Genomic DNA, 17,136 nt, shown 5'->3' on the forward strand with positions numbered 1-17,136 from the left:
TCAAGGGCCCATACCTGGGTTGCAGGTTTGATCATCGCCCCAGCTGGGGTCGTGCAGGAGGTAACCAATAGATGTGTCTCTCTTGCATCATTGTTTCTCTCTCTTTCTCTCTCCTTCCCTCTCTTCTACTCTATCAAAAAAATCTATGGAAAAATATCCTCAAGTAAGGATTAACAAAAAATAAAGCAAAATAAAAAGGAATTTCTTTGCTTATAAAAAAAAAAAAGAAATTTACCCAGGATTAGTCACTAAGTCAGACACACTTTGATGCAATTCATAGCAGCAATCCTCACCCAAATGAAACCAAAGCATTCCCCCTTATCCAAATCTATTTGGTCCCTGAAATTTGGGAAGTGTGAAGAGTGTGGCTATTACAAGGGGTATCTTCGAAATTTTATCTGAATCTATGTAGTTTCAAATAACTACAGATACTTATTACTACTTTCTTCTATGTCTTACTCTAGTAATCTGTAAGTGAACTGGAGGAATTGATTAAGCTCCAGAATTTATAGGTCTTAGGAACACCTTGGCACATACCACTATAATCAGTGCTACTTCTGCTCTACTATTAGTGTCCCTCCCCAGAGGCAGCCACTGTTGCCAGTTTTTTAGTCCCTGAGACAGTCTATGTATAATCAACCATATTCTAATTTGCTTTACACAATCATTTTTCTTTCAGATCAAAGATTTTAATAATTTTAAGCTATTTAAAGAAAAATGTCAAACACACAAAAGTAGAGAGAAAAAAGAGCTTTATTTGAAGCAAAAGCTTAATTAAGACTGAAAAGGGTCACATTGGTTCTGTGATTTAGAAGGTAGCAATATAGCAATATGTTGTGAAAAACAGATTATGAACCAGGAGACCTTCTCTATTCCTACTGTCATGACCTTAATTTACCTCACTTTAAATAAAAGAAGAGCACCAGCTGATCTGGAAAGGGCATTTCCAGGTTTTCTTTTGTTAAGATGTATTTTTAAAGTATGGATCCTAAGTTTGTATCTAAGTTTATAACATTACAATAGAAGAGATTATTCATTCTCTGGACAAAACAGAGTGATGGAAGGAGTAGCATGCACCCTGGACACATACCTGCCTTTGCTATTACTATTAGCTAACATTTATTAGCACTTAATATATGCCAGGGATCCTGCTCATTGCTTTACATGGATTACCACCTTATTTAATCACCACAAAACCCCACAAGGGAGATACATTGGCTTATTTATTTTATACATGGGAAATAATTTACCACTGTCATACAGTTAGTAAGTGGTAGAACCTTAACTTAAACTGACTCCAGGGTCCATGTTCTTCACCTGTACATCATATGGTCACCCTTAAACATGATGTACTTTGTTGTGTTGGCATATTTACTTGGCCTGTTTATTAAAACAGAATAGATAAGAAACTGTGTTGCGTATGACTTTCAATATTATCTTTTGCAGGGCTTCGCAAATCCAAATCTACTATAAACTGTGGGCATAGCCAGTTCCTCCTGGGTCCCAGGGACTCCCCAGGATCACTCCCAATTTAGCCATACTATCTTCTAAGATACTTGCTCCTCTCATAAAAAGCACCAGCCATTCTTTTCTAGTCCACTGAAATAAAGATATACTGTAAATTTAAAGTTGTTCATATCTAATTTCTCAAGGATGCTGGTAATTCACATATAAGAAACAGGCTGACTCTGAATCTTAAGTGACATGCCTGAATCAATATATACAAAATGGAGCTGACCCTTGACCACTGGTTTGAACTGCACAGGTCCACTTATATGTGGGTGTTTTTCAATAAACATAAAGTTGGCTCTCCATTTACTCAGGTTTCATATCCATAGGTTCAACCAACTATGGATCGAGAACAGTTGAAAACAGTATTTTCAATCCATGGTTGGGAATCCGCCTATGTGGGGAGCCAACTTAAGTTATACTTGGATTTTTGACCTCATGGGTGGTCGCAGTGCCCCTAACCCCCATGTCGTTCAAGGGTAAACTGTACATCTAAGAAACTGCTCTCAGATGACTGGAAAGAATCCCCCTCTCTATTACCATAAATAGAAGAAAAATACAAACTCCAGAAACTCCAGCTGCTAATCTGGCCATAATAAAATCCTGCCTTTTAGAATGGTTGACTAGCAACTGGCTCAAGTCTGAGTCAGAAACCTAAGAATTGCATAACCATACATTCACATTCTAAAATTCCTTATAGGGAAATGGTTCTCAACCTCTAAAATGAAGGCATGACAAAATTTCAAATGCTGGATTTTCCTAGATTTAAAATTTAAAAATAAAATATTGGACTTATACGAGTTTGCTAGGGCAACTATAACAAGGTAGCACAGAGTAGGTAGCTTTAACAACAAAAAGTTATTGTCTCATAATTTTGGAGGCCTTAATTGTGAAATCAAAGTGTTGGTAGAGTTGGTTCCTTCTGAGAGCTGTGAGGAAAGGAATATTCTAGTCTTCATTTTCACATGGTGTTCTCCCTGTATGTGTCCAAATGTTCTCTTTTATATGGACACCAATCATACTGGCGTAGGGGCCCACTCTACTCCAGTAAAACCCCATCTTAACTAATTGCATGGTAATAAATGACCCTATTACCAAATAATGTTACATTCTGAGATATTAGGGGTTAGCACTTCAATATATGAATCTGGAGGTGGGGTGAGGTGGAGAGAGGCAATTCAAATCATAAGATTCAATTTAAGTTAACTTTATCATTTGACAACTGGCTTGCTATACCCTAAATGACCTTTATAGTTTATAGCAATAAAGATATATATGTTTTTGTTATTAAAGTTGGCCCTCTTATCTGTGGGTTTTGCATCCATGGATTCAACCAACTGCGGATGGAAAATAATATGGAAAAAATTTTGCACTTTTGCTGACATGTATTATGTAGTTAGCCCTCTGATGGCTGCATCTCTACTGAACATGTACAGACTTTCTTTCCTTTCCCCCCCTAAACAATAAGTATAATAACTATTTATATAGCATTTACATTGTATTACTATTATAAGTAATCTAGAGGTGATTTAAAGTATTCAGGATATTCGTAGGTTATATGCAAATATTATGCTATTTTGTATGAGAGACTTCAGGCCCTGGCCGGTTTGGCACAGCGGTTAGAGCGTCCACCTGTGGTCCAGAGAGACCTGGGTTTGATTCCCCCTAGGGGCAAGTACTTAGGTTGCAGTTTGTCCCCGGCCCTAGGTGGTTGTGCGGGTGGCAGCCACTCCATGTGTCCCTTTCACCTAGATGTTTCTCTCTCTCTTCCTCTCTCTCCCACTCTATCTGAATAAAGAAGTGGAAAAATGTCCCCGGGTGAGGATAAAAAAAAAAAGAGAGAGAGACTTCGGCATCCTTGGATTTTTTATCTGGGGAGGGGACGGTTCTGGAACCAATTCCCAGTATATACTAAGGGATAACTATATTTCTAAATTGAAATTAGACATTATTCTTCAAGTTTCCGTGCTGAAGGCCACACCAAACCTTATTCACCCATCTCGGTTTGTTCTACACCATTTCAACCAGACCCCTTTCCAAGATGTATTTAAAAGAAAAGCCTCAGGAAGATTAGAGCTATTCATAAAATGGCCACATTCCTAATACTTAACAATAAAACCTGTTACCTCCTTTTAAGACATAAGGTGTTAAAACATCATTGATGCCCTAAGAAAAATATTGCATTTCACTTGGCTAGCTACTTAAATTTTTTAGAAATCATATTAAGCATCTTCTCTCAATTATCTTTTGTTTGAATCAGGGAACCTCAGTAAACTCCACCAGTGGTTATCAACCTTGACTATATGCTGGGAAACATCCAAAAATATCAATACCTGATCCTATTTGGGATCAAACAAATCAGAGTATTTGGGGATGTTTGTTACTAGGCCTGGTATTAAAGCTCTGAGGTAAATCCAATGTAGATGCAAGATTCAGAACCACTGCTTTAAAGAATTACAAGATTCAAAACTGCATTCTCTAAATTGAGTCAACTCTGTTTATGCCAATGTCTGAGACACTAGTAATAAAAAACACACACACACAAAGTTATTATATTATGAGATCTCTTGCTATCTGGCACTTGCAGATTATTTTTCCACTTGTTTTTGGAATAAAACCAAAAAAAGTTACAAATGATGGGTGGGAACAGAAACACTTTCAGGAACTGAAATCTGTCAAAGATCAGTTTTCAAAGCCTCAATTTCTATAAGCAAATTAAACTACAGTGATAAACTGACTTTTAATTGTTTTATAACTTTACTGAAGGTCTTACTTAACTGTTACAGAAAGAAATATACACATACCAATTTTCCCTTCTATTGATTTCAGGTAAATTTAGGACAAGAGTTGAAAGGAAAAAACAAGTTTTTAATCCTCACCCGAGGACATGCTTTCTTATTTGAGAGAGAGGGGAAGGAAGAGAGAGAGAAAAACATCAGTGTGAGAGAGAAACATCAATTGGTTGCCTCCCTATATGCAACCTGACCGGAGATCAAAACAACCACCTTTTGGTGTATGGGACAATGCTTCAATCAACTGAGCCACACTCGCCAGGGTGAAAGCTAAATTTTAACAATTTTTTAGCAATAATAAAAAAACAAATTTTAGCAGGAAAGAGAGACAGGTTCCCAAATTTCAACACTGTTCACTATACCGCTGCCATGTGGTGTGGCTGATGGACTTATGTGGCAACGCCACTAAGTTAAAAGGAGAAGGAAAGTGACCAATTTGTAAACAGTACAATATGTTACTACCCTGACTAGGCTTGCTTGCTTTCTCAACAAACCGCTTTCAAAGGTCTTAGGTGGATACTTAAGAAAGTATGGATCATTACTCCAACTTTATTAAATAAGTTTATTCAATAGGTTTTTGGATATAAAAAGCAAAAGTACTCCAAATAACTTGTATGCCACGTTTCTCTAACAGGGCTCAATCTGGTATGCGGTTGTGAAACATCCTGCCAAGTTCCTCTATGAAATGGCTTAAAATGAAATAGCTATCAAATGTTTCCCTGAAAGAAAAGTGGGTTAAAAACAGTTTAAAAATTCCCTCAATGTAGATATTCCTTTTTAAGACAGGTGCAAATTAAGCACACATTCAAGTAGTTTATACCATCTTTTTGCCTCAAGAAAAGTGATACCAAAAGTGCTGTGGGGACCTTAATTCATCCTTTAATATTCAGTAGCTGCCGCCACTCTAAAGCTAACCAATACGCATGCAAACTAAACACTACACTTGCTATGAAAACACATCTCTAAAATGAATTCTGTCCCCTCTCCTTGCAATCAGAATGCTGCCCTGAAGCCTCATCCTAAGAAGACACTGCTTTGAAATGACTTCCTTTACTGATTTAAAAAACAAAAACACAAAAGCAAAAACCCAATACTTAACTCTGTCAGGACACATTCTGACAATACAGTGATACCTCGGTTCTCGAACATAATTCGTTCCAGGAGGATGGTCGAGAACCGAATTGTTCGAGAACCGAAGCAATGAAACCAATAGGAAAGCGGACTCCACAAAGCGTGACTCTCTCTCTGCACTCACACTGATGACGCAAGCAAGGCGCGCTGGGCAGAATGAACGCCATTCGGCTCATCTCGGAAGTTCGAGTTCCAAATATTTGTTCGGATTCCGAGACAAAAGTTTCTCGAATCTCCATTTGGTCGAAAACCGAGGCGTTCGAGAACCGAGGTATCACTGTATTTACCATGGAGTAAATACACTAGAAATACACATAGTGAATACAAAATGTAACAGTAAGTGCTCAGACTCTAGAGTCAGAATGACCTTTCAATAGGCTGGAATGCACATGCATGCCCTCCATGTTTGAACTGAGGTAAATTATTCAGCCTCTCCAGGCTTTAGTTTTCATGTCTATCTAAAATAAGAGCAATACTACCTTCTAGAGCTGCTGTAAGACTTAAATAACATGTAAATGTATAATTTTTGTACAGTATGGCATATAGTAAGCATTTAGTAAAATATGTTGATAATCAAACTCCTTAATATTTAGTTTGATAGAAATAAATACTTAGAATTTGTCTTATTAGTTATAAGAAGATATTATCACATTGTATGTACATCGTAAACTTAAATAATGTTATAAGTAAACTGTATCTCAATAAAGGTGGGGGGGACTTAGCTTACTACATACAATCTTACAATGACAGGCACTGTTTTTATTTTGTTTTTATTGAGAATAGTCTTTTCAAAAAACTGGTGAACAAAACCATCTACGCTCAGAAACAACCATTTAGCTTCAACGGAAAGCAAAAACTAAATACCTATGTATGTTTACTTTGCGCAAATTTATCAAACTGTACACTTATGATTTATACATATTTTTGTATTTATGCTATACTCAATAAAAAGTTTAAAAAGCAGAGATCCATCTGCTGGGAGAAACAGAACTTCAAAATATCTTCAAGTCACTATTCTGTAGCAAATACTATGATGGTATTCCTTCATTCATTCATATAAACCATAATAAAATTTTTTTAAATCTCTAGACACAGCACATCTAGGTGGATATACACACACACAACTAATGTGATTGGTAAACAAGAAGACTCAAATTTAAGTCCTTTAAACAAGTTCCCATGATATATTTTTTAAAATTATTTTTGGAAATAGATTAATGTAGGAACATATTTATATTCTAAGAGTATATAACATTACTGTCCCCATTCCATATAGTTTCCCTCCCCAAATTGTAACCAATTTCCAAAGCACATTTTTTTTATTTTTGTTTATTTGTATTTTTTGTTACAGATGTTTCTCCTTTATCACCCAGTGATTCCCCCCTCCTCCTCCCTCCCTGCCCTGTACCCAGCTTTGTTGTCCATGTCCACTGTTCATGCATACATGCATATAAGTTCTGTGGTTTAGCTCTCCCCCACCACCCCCTCTTCTGGGAATTGTCAGTCTGTACCCCACTTCCACGTCTCTGGGACTACCCCATTCCTCAGACTGTTATGTTCATTATATTCCACAAATAAGTGAGATCATATGATACTTGTCCTTCTCTGTTTGGCTTGTTTCACTTAGGATGATACTTTCCAGGTCCCTCCATGTAGTCTCAAAGGATAAGAGATCATTCTTTCTTACCGCTGCATAGTACTCCATTGTGTATATGTACCACTGCTTTTTTATCCATTCGTCTACTGATGGACACTTGGGCTGTTTCCAGATCTTAGCTATTATAAACAGTGCTGCTACAAACATGGGGATACATATATTCTTTCTGATTGGTGTTTCAGGCTTCTTACAGTATATTCCTAGAAGCAGGATCACTGGGTCAAATGGAAGTTCAATTTTTAATTTTTTGAGGTAACATCATATTGTTTTCCATAGTGGCTGCACCAGTCTGCACTCCCACCAGCAGTGTACTAGAGTCCCCTTTTCTCCACACCCTCGCCAACACTTGTTGTTTGATGATTTGTTGATGGCGGCCATTCTGACAGGTGTGAAGTGATACCTCATTGTTGTTTTAATTTGCATCTCTCTGATGATTAGTGATGTTGAATATTTCTTCATATGTCTCTTAGCCATTTGTACGTCCTGTTTGGAGAGGTGTCTATTTAGTTCCTCTGCCCATTTTTTAATTGAGTTCTTTGTCTTCCTTTTGTGGAGTTGTATGAGCACTCTATATATATTGGAAATTAACCCCTTATCTGATAAATCATTGGCAATTATGCTCTCCCATACAGTGCGTGGCCTTTCCGTTTTGATGATTGTATCTTTTGCTGTGCAGAAACTTTTGAGTTTGATGTAGTCCCATGTGTTCACTTTCTCCTTTATTTCTATTGCCTTAGGTGATGTATCAGTGAAAATTCTGCTGTGTATGATGTCTGAAATTTTGTTGCCTACAGTTTCTTCTAGGATTTTTATGGATTCATGAGTCACATTTAAGTCTGTTATCCATTTTGAGTTTATTCTTGTGTAGGGTGTAAGTTGATGGTCTAGTTTCATTTTTTTTGCATGTAGCTGTCCAATTTTTCCAACACCATTTATTAAAGAGGCTGTCCTTACTCCACTGTATGCTCTTGCCACCTTTGTCAGGTTTTAGTATCACTTTTATGTTGCTTTGTAAAAATGAATCAGAAAACTCTCTCTGAACTCAAACTATTTAAATAATTCCCTGTAATTTAAAATAACTCACCCATGACATTCTGGGCCTCCCAGTTTTATGCACGTGGTGACTGTTCCCTGGCAATTTCCCTAGGTTTTGTTGTTACCAGTGCATTTCACTTTCAACAAATTACCAAATGTTTATTGCTACCATTCCAAAATTTAAAAAGAATACTTCAATGTGGTACCTCAAGTAACATATCAAACCCCCACACAGTTCTGTATCATCTCTTAATAGAAATATAAATGAACAAATCAAGTACCATCAAGAGAATTAATGAGAAAATAAACAACTAATAAGACAAATTATCCACTAATAGATACTCTAAAAGAATGTTATTAAATCAGAATTGTAATCCATATACTAAAGAAGAAGCCATGTAAGAATAGTGGGTAGGGTGGAGACGTGGAACAGACTCACACACACATGTAGCAGATAAAAATCAGGAGGCATAGCTCAGATAAAAATCAGGAGGCATAGCTCAGCTTTGGAGTTCTTCCCTGAGGAGTGACAAGTCTCAGCCCCACACCAGGCACCCTAGCCAGGAATCTAGTGCCTGGAAAAGAAGTCACCATAACTTCTGGCCGTAAAAACTAAAAACGATTGTGGCTGGGTGAAACAAGGGGCTTCTGGAGTCCCAGGTAGTTCCTCTTAAAGAACCCAGGCACAGACTGATTTGGACTCACTTGCTCTGAGCTCCAGTGTTGGGGTAGCAGCGTGAAAGGCACTAGAGACATATGGGGAGTAATCGAATTGTCTAGTGTCAGGGCTAAAGCTGGAGAAGGCAGCTTTCTGACAAACAAAAGTGCTGGAAGAGGCCACTGTTCCTCTTCTGAGCCCTTCCTCACACAGATCTGGTAGTGGGTGCCATATCTGGGTCTTCATCAACCTGGCTCACACTGTTCACCCTGCCCTGGTGATTACCTGAGGCCCTGCCCCACCCCAACCTGTGAGCCCAACCAAGCTTTTCCATACAAATGGCATGTCTTGGCTCAAGTAACAGACTTTCCTAAAATCTCTCAGACAAGCAGCATCTGGCCTCAGCATGCCCTGAACCTCATGATAAGAGTCCCCAGGCCCAGCATTAGCAGCAGCCAGCCTTGGTTCACAGTTTGGCCTTGCCTGGGCACCTCTAAGCCCAGCACAAGTAGCAGCCATCTGCAAATCACTTTGTAGCTCATGCCCAGTGGCTCTGGGCAGAACACAGGTGCAAATGACCTTGGCCTGCACCTCCAAGAAAGCCCCAGAGCCAGCACACCTGGTAGACACCTTCAGACCATGTTGAAGCACCACCCAACCACCTCTAGAAGCAACACACTCAAGGGGCTAAATCAGGGCTCCACTGAATTAAGTCCTGCACTATGGGACAGGCTCAGGGACAGCTAATCCTTCATGGTGGTTGTACCCAGTCCTTGCAGCCGGCTGCCCTAGGGGGTAAATCCTTCCCACTGACATGCTAATAGAAATCAAGGCTCAATTACAATAGGAGGGTATATACAACCCACACAAGAGATGTACCTCGAGTACCCAGCTTGGGTGATCAGGGACGCTGTGCCACAGAACCCTAAAGAACACCAACTACATAAGGCCACTCTACCAAGCCCAGAAGATGTAGCAGCTCTCCCCAGTTCATAGATACAAACACAGGAAGGCTGCCAAAATGAGGAGAAAAAGAAACATGTCCCAAATGGAAGAACAGAACAAAACTCCAGAAAAAGAACTAAACAAAATGAAGACAAGCAATCTGGTAGATGCAGAGTTCAAAACACTGGTAATAAAGATGTTCAGTAATTTAGTGAGATGAGGCTGAGAATCAAATCAGTGATTTGAAAGATAAAGAACCAAAAAACTCCTAATCAGAACAGAAAAAAAGAAAAAATAATCCCCCCCCAAAATGAAGTCAGTGTAAGGAGTCTCTGCGACAACTTCAATCGTACCAACATTTGCATCATGGGGGTGCTGGTAGGAGAAGAAAGAGAGCAAGATATTGAAAACCTATTAGAAAAAATAATGACAGCCCTGGCCAGTTTTGCTCAGCGGTTAGAGCGTCGGCCTGCGGTCCGGAGAGATCCGGGTTCGGTTCCCACTAAGGGCACGTACCTCCGTTGCAGTTTGTCCCCGGCCCTGGTTGGTCGTGCGGGTGGCAGCCACTCGATGTCCCTTCACGTCGATGTTTCTCTCTCTCTCTCTCCCTTCCTCTCTCTCCCTCCCACTCTATCTGTACAAAAAAATTGAAAAATATCCTCGGGTGAGGATAAAAAAAAAAGAAAAAATAATGACAAAAAACCTCCTTAAACTGATGATGGAAATAGATATACAAGTTCAGGAAATGCAGAAAGTCCCAAAGAAGATGAACACAAAGAGGCCCACACTAAAACATATCATAATTAAAATGCAAAAGGTTAAAGACAAACAGAGAATCTTAAAAGCAGCAAGAGAAAAGCAGTTACCCACAAGGGAGATCCCATAAGACACCAGCTAATTTCTCAAAGAAACCTTAAGGCCAGAAGGGACTGGCAAGAAATATTTAAAGTGATGAAAAGCAAAGCCCTAAAAACCAAGATTACTCTACCCAGCAAAACTAACATTTAGAATCAAAGGGCAGATAAAGAGTTTCCCAGACAAGAAAAAGGTAAAAGAATTCATCACCACCAAACCAGTATTATATGAAATGTTAAAGGATCATCTTTAGGAAGAAAAAGATTAAAAATGTGAACAACAAAATGGCAATAAATATATATCTATCAGTGATTGAATCTAAAAAACAAAATAAACCAACAAGCAAAACAGAAACAGACTCAAAGATACAAAGAACATTTTGATAGTCGCCAGATGAGGATGGAGGTTTGGAAGGATGAATGAAAAAGGTGAAGAGATTCAAAAATACAAAACTGAACCCTGGCCAGTGTGGCTCAGTTGGTTAGAACATCAGTCAGTACACCAAAAGGTGGTGGGGTTCAATTTCTGGTCAGGTTACCAGGTTGCAGGCTCAATCCCAGGTCAGGGGTGGGAGGCAACCAATCTGTTTTTCTCTCAGATCAGTGTTTGTCTTTCTCTTTCTCTTTCTCTCTCTAAAAATCATTTTTAAAACTATCTTTAAGCCCTGGCCAGTTGCTAAGTGGTTAGAGCATTGGCCAGCAGACCAAAGGGTCATGGGTTCAATTCTGGTCAAGGGCACATACCTGGATTGCAGGTTCAAACCCTGGCCCCAGTAGGGGCGCATGCTGGAGGCAACCAATCGATGTCTCTCACACTGATGTTTCTCTCTCCCCCACCCACCCCTTCCACTCTCTCTTTAAAATATTATATATATAATCAGTGGAAAAAATATCCTGGGGTGAGGATTAACAACAAAATAGTACAAATGGGTTGTTATAGAACAGTCATGGTCATGTAAAGTACAGTATAAGGAATATGGTAAATAATATTCTAACTATGTATGGCGTCAGATAGGTACTAGATTTATTGGAATGATCACTTAGTAAGTTATATAGTTCTGTCTAATCACTGGGTGTACACCTGAAACTAATATAATGTTGTATGTCAACTGTAATTGAAAAATAAAAAATAATTTAAATAAAGAAAAAAAAAGTGAAAAGACAACCCACAGAATTGGAGAAAATATCTATAAATAATATAGCTGACAAGAGATATATATTCAGAATAGAAGATTTAAAATGGGGAAATAAGTAAATAAATAAATATATAAATAAAAATGGGCCAAAGATTTTAACAGATATTTGTCCAAGGTCATGAAAAGATGCTCAACATCATTACTCATTAGGGAAATCAAAACCATGATGAGATACCACTTCACACACACTAGGATAGCTAAAATAAAAAACACAGGCAACAACAAATATTGGTGAGGATGAGAGAAATTGGAAACCTCATACCTTGCTGGTGGAACTGTAAAATGGCTGCTTTGAAAAATAGCCTGGCAGTTCTTTAAAAGGTTGAACATAGAATTACCAGGTAACCCAGCAATTCTACTCCTAGGTATATAATAAGAGAATCAAAATTATGTCCATATAAAAACTTGTATATAAATATTTATAACAATGGGGGTGTGGGGCAGGAAGAGATAAACCAAAGAACTTACATGCATATATGCATAACCAATGGACACAGACAACAGTGCAGGGGAGAAGGGAGGAGGGTGTCAATGGGGGGGAAAAGGAGAGACATCTATAATACTTTCAACAATAAAAATAAATTAAGAAAAATATTTAGAGCAGTATTTTTCATAATAATCTGGAGGAGGAAACCACCCAAATGTCCACCAATGGATAAATAGATAAACAAAATGTGGTGCATCCATGCAATAATATATTATTTAGTCATAAAAGGAAATGGAAGTACTGGAACATGCCACAGTATAGATGATCCTTCAAAACATCACACATAATGCCATATAGGACACATAATGGCATACAGGACATAATCCAATTATGTGGAGTGTCCAGAATAGGCAATCCATAAAGACAGAATAGTAGTTACAATGACTCAGGAGAGTAGGGAAGCTGCAAGTGAGTATAGGGTTTCCTTTTGGGAGCAATGAAAATGTTTTAAAACGAGATAGTGGTGATTACTGCATAATCCTGTGAATATTCTAAAAACCACTGAATGAGTCCTGGCTGGTCTTGCTCAGTGGTTAGAGCACTGGCCTGAACACTGAAGGGTTGCAGGTTTGATTCCTGATCAAGGGCACCTTCCTGGGTTGCAGGTTTGATCCCTGGCCCCAGTTAGTGCAAGGTGCAAGAGGTAGCCAATCGATGTATCTCTCTCATATGTCTCTCTCTTTCTCTCTCTCTCCGTCCCTCCCTCCCTTCTACTCTAAAAAAAAAAAGCAATGGAAAAAATATCCTTGGGTGAAGATTAACAAAAAATAAACAAAACAAAATAAAAACCATTCAGTAGTACATTTTAAAAGAGTAAATTTTTTTTTTTTTTATCCTCACCCAAGGACATTTTTCCATTTTTTGTTCAGATAGAGCGGGAGGGAGAGAGAGGAAGAGAGAGAGAGAAACATCGATGTGAAGGGACACATCGAGTGGCTGCCACCCGCACGACCAACCAGGGCTGGGGACAAACTGCAACCGAGGTACGTGCCCTTAGCGGGAACCGAACCCGGGTCTCTCTGTACCGCAGGCCGACGCTCCAACCGCTGAGCCAAACCGGCCAGGGCTAAAAGAGTAAATTTTTAAAAATATGTTTATTGATATTTTTTAGGGGGAGAGATAGAAACATCGCTGTGAGAGAGAAACATGGATCAGTTTCCTCCTGCATGACCCCTGCTAGGGATGGAGCCTGGAACCCAGGCATGTGCCCTGACCGGGAACTGAACCAGAGCCTCAGTCCAGGGGACGACACTCAATCCACTGAGCCACATGGGCTAGGCTAAAAGAGTAAATTTAATAGTATGTGAATTATATGTCAATAAAGCTATTATTTTTAAAATGGGGGGGGCAGGAATGGGGAGAATACTATATCACAGGGTGATTTGTGAGAATCAAGGATATGTGGAGAAGACTCTGTAAATTATAAAGGGCTCTACATAATGTTAGGCAGTGTTATTTTCATCCTCTACTCGAGACTAAAGCAGGTAGCATTTTCCTGGCACACAGGTTAACATCTAAAGCAGCATCAGGTCACAAAATTTATGTGCTTCTATCAGTCCCCTCATTTCTCAATGGCTCTCTGTCTTCAATATGCTAGGTATTTATGGATTATGTAACTTCTATAAATGTCATGATGCAAATAAACATGTTACAGCAGTGGCTTATAATGTATAAGGGAAAAAAGATTCAAATCTCTGATAATTAACATAGTCAAAGTACTTCCTTAATCTGATAGCTATATAAAGTGTCCTACTCAAGTCTTTTCTCTTTGAATTCTTTAATATAATACACAATAAAATGGAATAAAATAAAAATAAAATGGTATTCCTAACATGGTGGTGGTGGTGGTGATGACGATGATGAAGATGATGAAAGTAGCTACTATGTTTAGTACTATGTTTAGTATGTTTAGTATGTTTATCCCAGTTAATCACCACCACATTATGCTGTTTTGTTGACACTGGTCTACCAGCTAGGAAGAGGCAGAGAAGAAATCTGTACCCAGGCAATCTGACTCCTGAATCCACAATAGACTACAAGTACAGAACCTACAGATAATAGTCATCATAAAAGTTTCATCTTAGTTAAAAGCTTGGGTTTAAATATGTATGTTTGAAAACTATATTAGAGCTACAGCTGAAAAAGTTTATTTTATTTCTGTTGGCTCCAGTAGAGATGAGTGTTTTTTAAGAAGCCTAGTTTCTCTCTTGCACAGCATCATGAACAATAGAAAAGTCTCAGTGAAATGATCTTTTCTCCAGACTTCACCAAGATTAATGTCTGTAACTGTTAATCCCTGAGAAATTGATTTAGCTAAATCTAATCCTAGCTTAGGCCTTTCATGACAACTGGACTTCTTTAGTCTTAGCCCAGATTTTTCTTTTTTCAGCTAGGATAAATTACAACTTGGCGATGAATCTCAAAAAATAGAATATTCACTAAAAACAACTTTAGTTTTGTTATCAGAGTGCTTACTTTAAAAGTTCAATATATTGGTGGGTTACATGTTTGTGTCTGGCTAAGTGTGAACAGAATCAGTCACAAGATATAAAAAAAAAAAAAGGTAGATTTTTGGGAGGTGTAGTCAATTTTAACCAGGTTTAAATGTTTACTTACAAACTAATAACAAAGCAGTCACTACCAGATTGATAAATGTTTCTAAACATGCAGATTCTATATAAAAATATTTTAGTAAAATCATAATTAAAGAATAACTCCTACTTCTAAAAGATAAACTTTTTTTTTTATCCTCACCCGAGGACATTTTTCCATTTTTTGTACAGATAGAGTGGGAGGGAGAGAGAGGAAGAAATAGAGAGAAACATCGATGTGAAAGGGACACATCGAGTGGCTGCCACCGCACGACCGAAGTACGCGCCCTTAGCGGGAACCGAACCCGGGTCTCTCCGGACCACAGGCCGACGCTCTAACCGCTGAGCCAAACCGGCCAGGGCTAAAAGATAAACTTTGATAAGAATCTTACATGATATGTATAGATCAGATCATTGAATAAAATGAGGCACAGCTTTCCTAAATATAGGCAGTTTAGTTACAACAAAGTCTTTTCCAGAATGGAAAAGTCATACTAGCCAGCTGATTACAGGCAATGACAGTAATTAGAGTCATTAACAAAAAAAATCACCCAGCTGGTGTGGCTCAGTGGTTGAGTATCAACCCAAGCACCAAGAGGTCGCCAGTTCAATTCCTGGTCAGGGCACATGCCCAGGTTGTGGGCCAAATCCCCAGTGGGGAGCATGCAGGAGGTGGCCAATCGATGTTCTCTCTCATCGATGTTTCTATCTCTCTGTACCTCTCCCTTCCTCTCTCTCTAAAAATCAATAAAGAAAAAAAAATTTTTAAAAATTAAAAATCTATCAACTCCAAGTCAAGGGATGTCAAAACAAACAACATGTTATAATGTTAAAGGAGAGTGCTGCCCCACAGAATGAATCTGCCAGATTTTAAAATCCTGAGTGACAAGTTTATTGGCATAGTCTAGAACTAAAACAGTCATTCTCAAATATTGGGGGGGAAAAAAAACATTAGGGAAAAAAAGCCAAGTGATTTCATCCAATTAGTACCCAAGTCATAAAATTTGCTTTACTACCTCAAGTACCCAAAACAATTGAGTAATATGAAATGGAACACAAAACACTTCTTATGCATTTTTTTATTTAACTTGTTCTTAATACAGTGACTCCCATATTTATTGACTACTTCCTTTGTACTAGGCTCTTGCTAATGATTTACAAAACCATTTAATGCTCATAACTTAAGGACGTAATTCTTTTATTTTTGGTGGAGGAAATCAAACCTTAGTGAAATTTAAAATCTTGTCTGAATTCACAAAGCTAGTAAGTGGTGGGGCCTGGTTCCCAAACTTACATTCTTGATACCACATCACACAGATGCATAATTAACAAGAAATATAAATGTTCAGAATTCAATATTGTGTTGAAGTTTAGGCAGTTAATCTGGATGCACTCAAATCAGTAACTTAAAAAAAAATCTCCCACGTTAATCTTTTTTTTGTATTTTTATTTTTTTATCCTCACCCGAGGACACTCCCCCATCCTTTATTCAGATAGAGTGGGAGGGAGAGAGAGAGAGAAACATCGACATGAAAGAGACACATGGAGTGGCTGCCACCCACACGACCCAACCAGGGCCAGGGACAAACTGCAACCAAGATACGCGCCCCTAGTGGGAACCGAACCCAGGTCTCTCTGGACCACAGGCCAACGCTCCAACCGCTGAGCCAAACCGGCCAGGGCTCCCACATTAATCTTTAATGCAAAATTATTTCTGAATGTGCTTGTATGTTGGGGCAAGGAAGGGTGAGTGGGTTACCAGTTACCTGAGCTTCCTAGTAGCTGCTTTCCTAAACATAAATGAAAATTTTTCCTAAACGTTCTTGTTTAGTTTTATTGTCCATACCAGGAAATAAAGTGTAGTGGGAGAAGTACACAAGTTATACAAAACCATAAAATACAATAAATCTTTAAATTGCCACCTAAAATATCACCTTTTAGGAAAGAAAAATTCTCCTTCCCTAAACTCCAATCCCCACAACTCCCAGGCTACTTCCCTGGGCCTGCCTCATACCTTTGGTGCTCAGGGCCACATTAGGTGGGAACAGAGGAAATACACTAAGTTCACAAATGTATTGCCAGTCACTACATTATAATATAATTCTTCTTTAAAAAAAAAAAACAGAATTGCTCTAATATTAAGAATTTTGGCTACTGTGTTAGAAAAAAATCCTGCCTGTATGCTAACTTATTTAATATTAGGCATATTAGATTTATGAGCATTATTGAGGACATCACTTGTTAAATTCACACTCTAGCAAACCATTAACAAATCAGTTTT

At 38.4% G+C, this 17,136-nt stretch overlaps 1 protein-coding gene across 12 annotated transcripts in view; it reads right to left on the bottom strand.

The window, feature by feature from the left end:
• ELF1 (E74 like ETS transcription factor 1) overlaps positions 1-17,136 on the bottom strand; it is a 121,760-nt gene that overhangs the window by 38,909 nt on the left and 65,715 nt on the right. For 2 of the 12 annotated variants that reach the window (XM_036250177.1, XM_036250178.1), the window contains one exon: positions 12,040-12,138. The exons of the other annotated variants lie outside the window; for them this stretch is intronic. The gene's annotated coding sequence lies outside the window, so the exon portion shown is untranslated. The remainder of the gene's footprint in view (positions 1-12,039; positions 12,139-17,136) is intronic. 12 annotated transcript variants of the gene reach the window in all.

The sequence above is a fragment of the Molossus molossus genome, unplaced genomic scaffold (genome assembly GCF_014108415.1).
Source record: "Molossus molossus isolate mMolMol1 unplaced genomic scaffold, mMolMol1.p scaffold_m16_p_9, whole genome shotgun sequence".
In the NCBI taxonomy this organism is placed as follows: domain Eukaryota; kingdom Metazoa; phylum Chordata; class Mammalia; order Chiroptera; family Molossidae; genus Molossus; species Molossus molossus.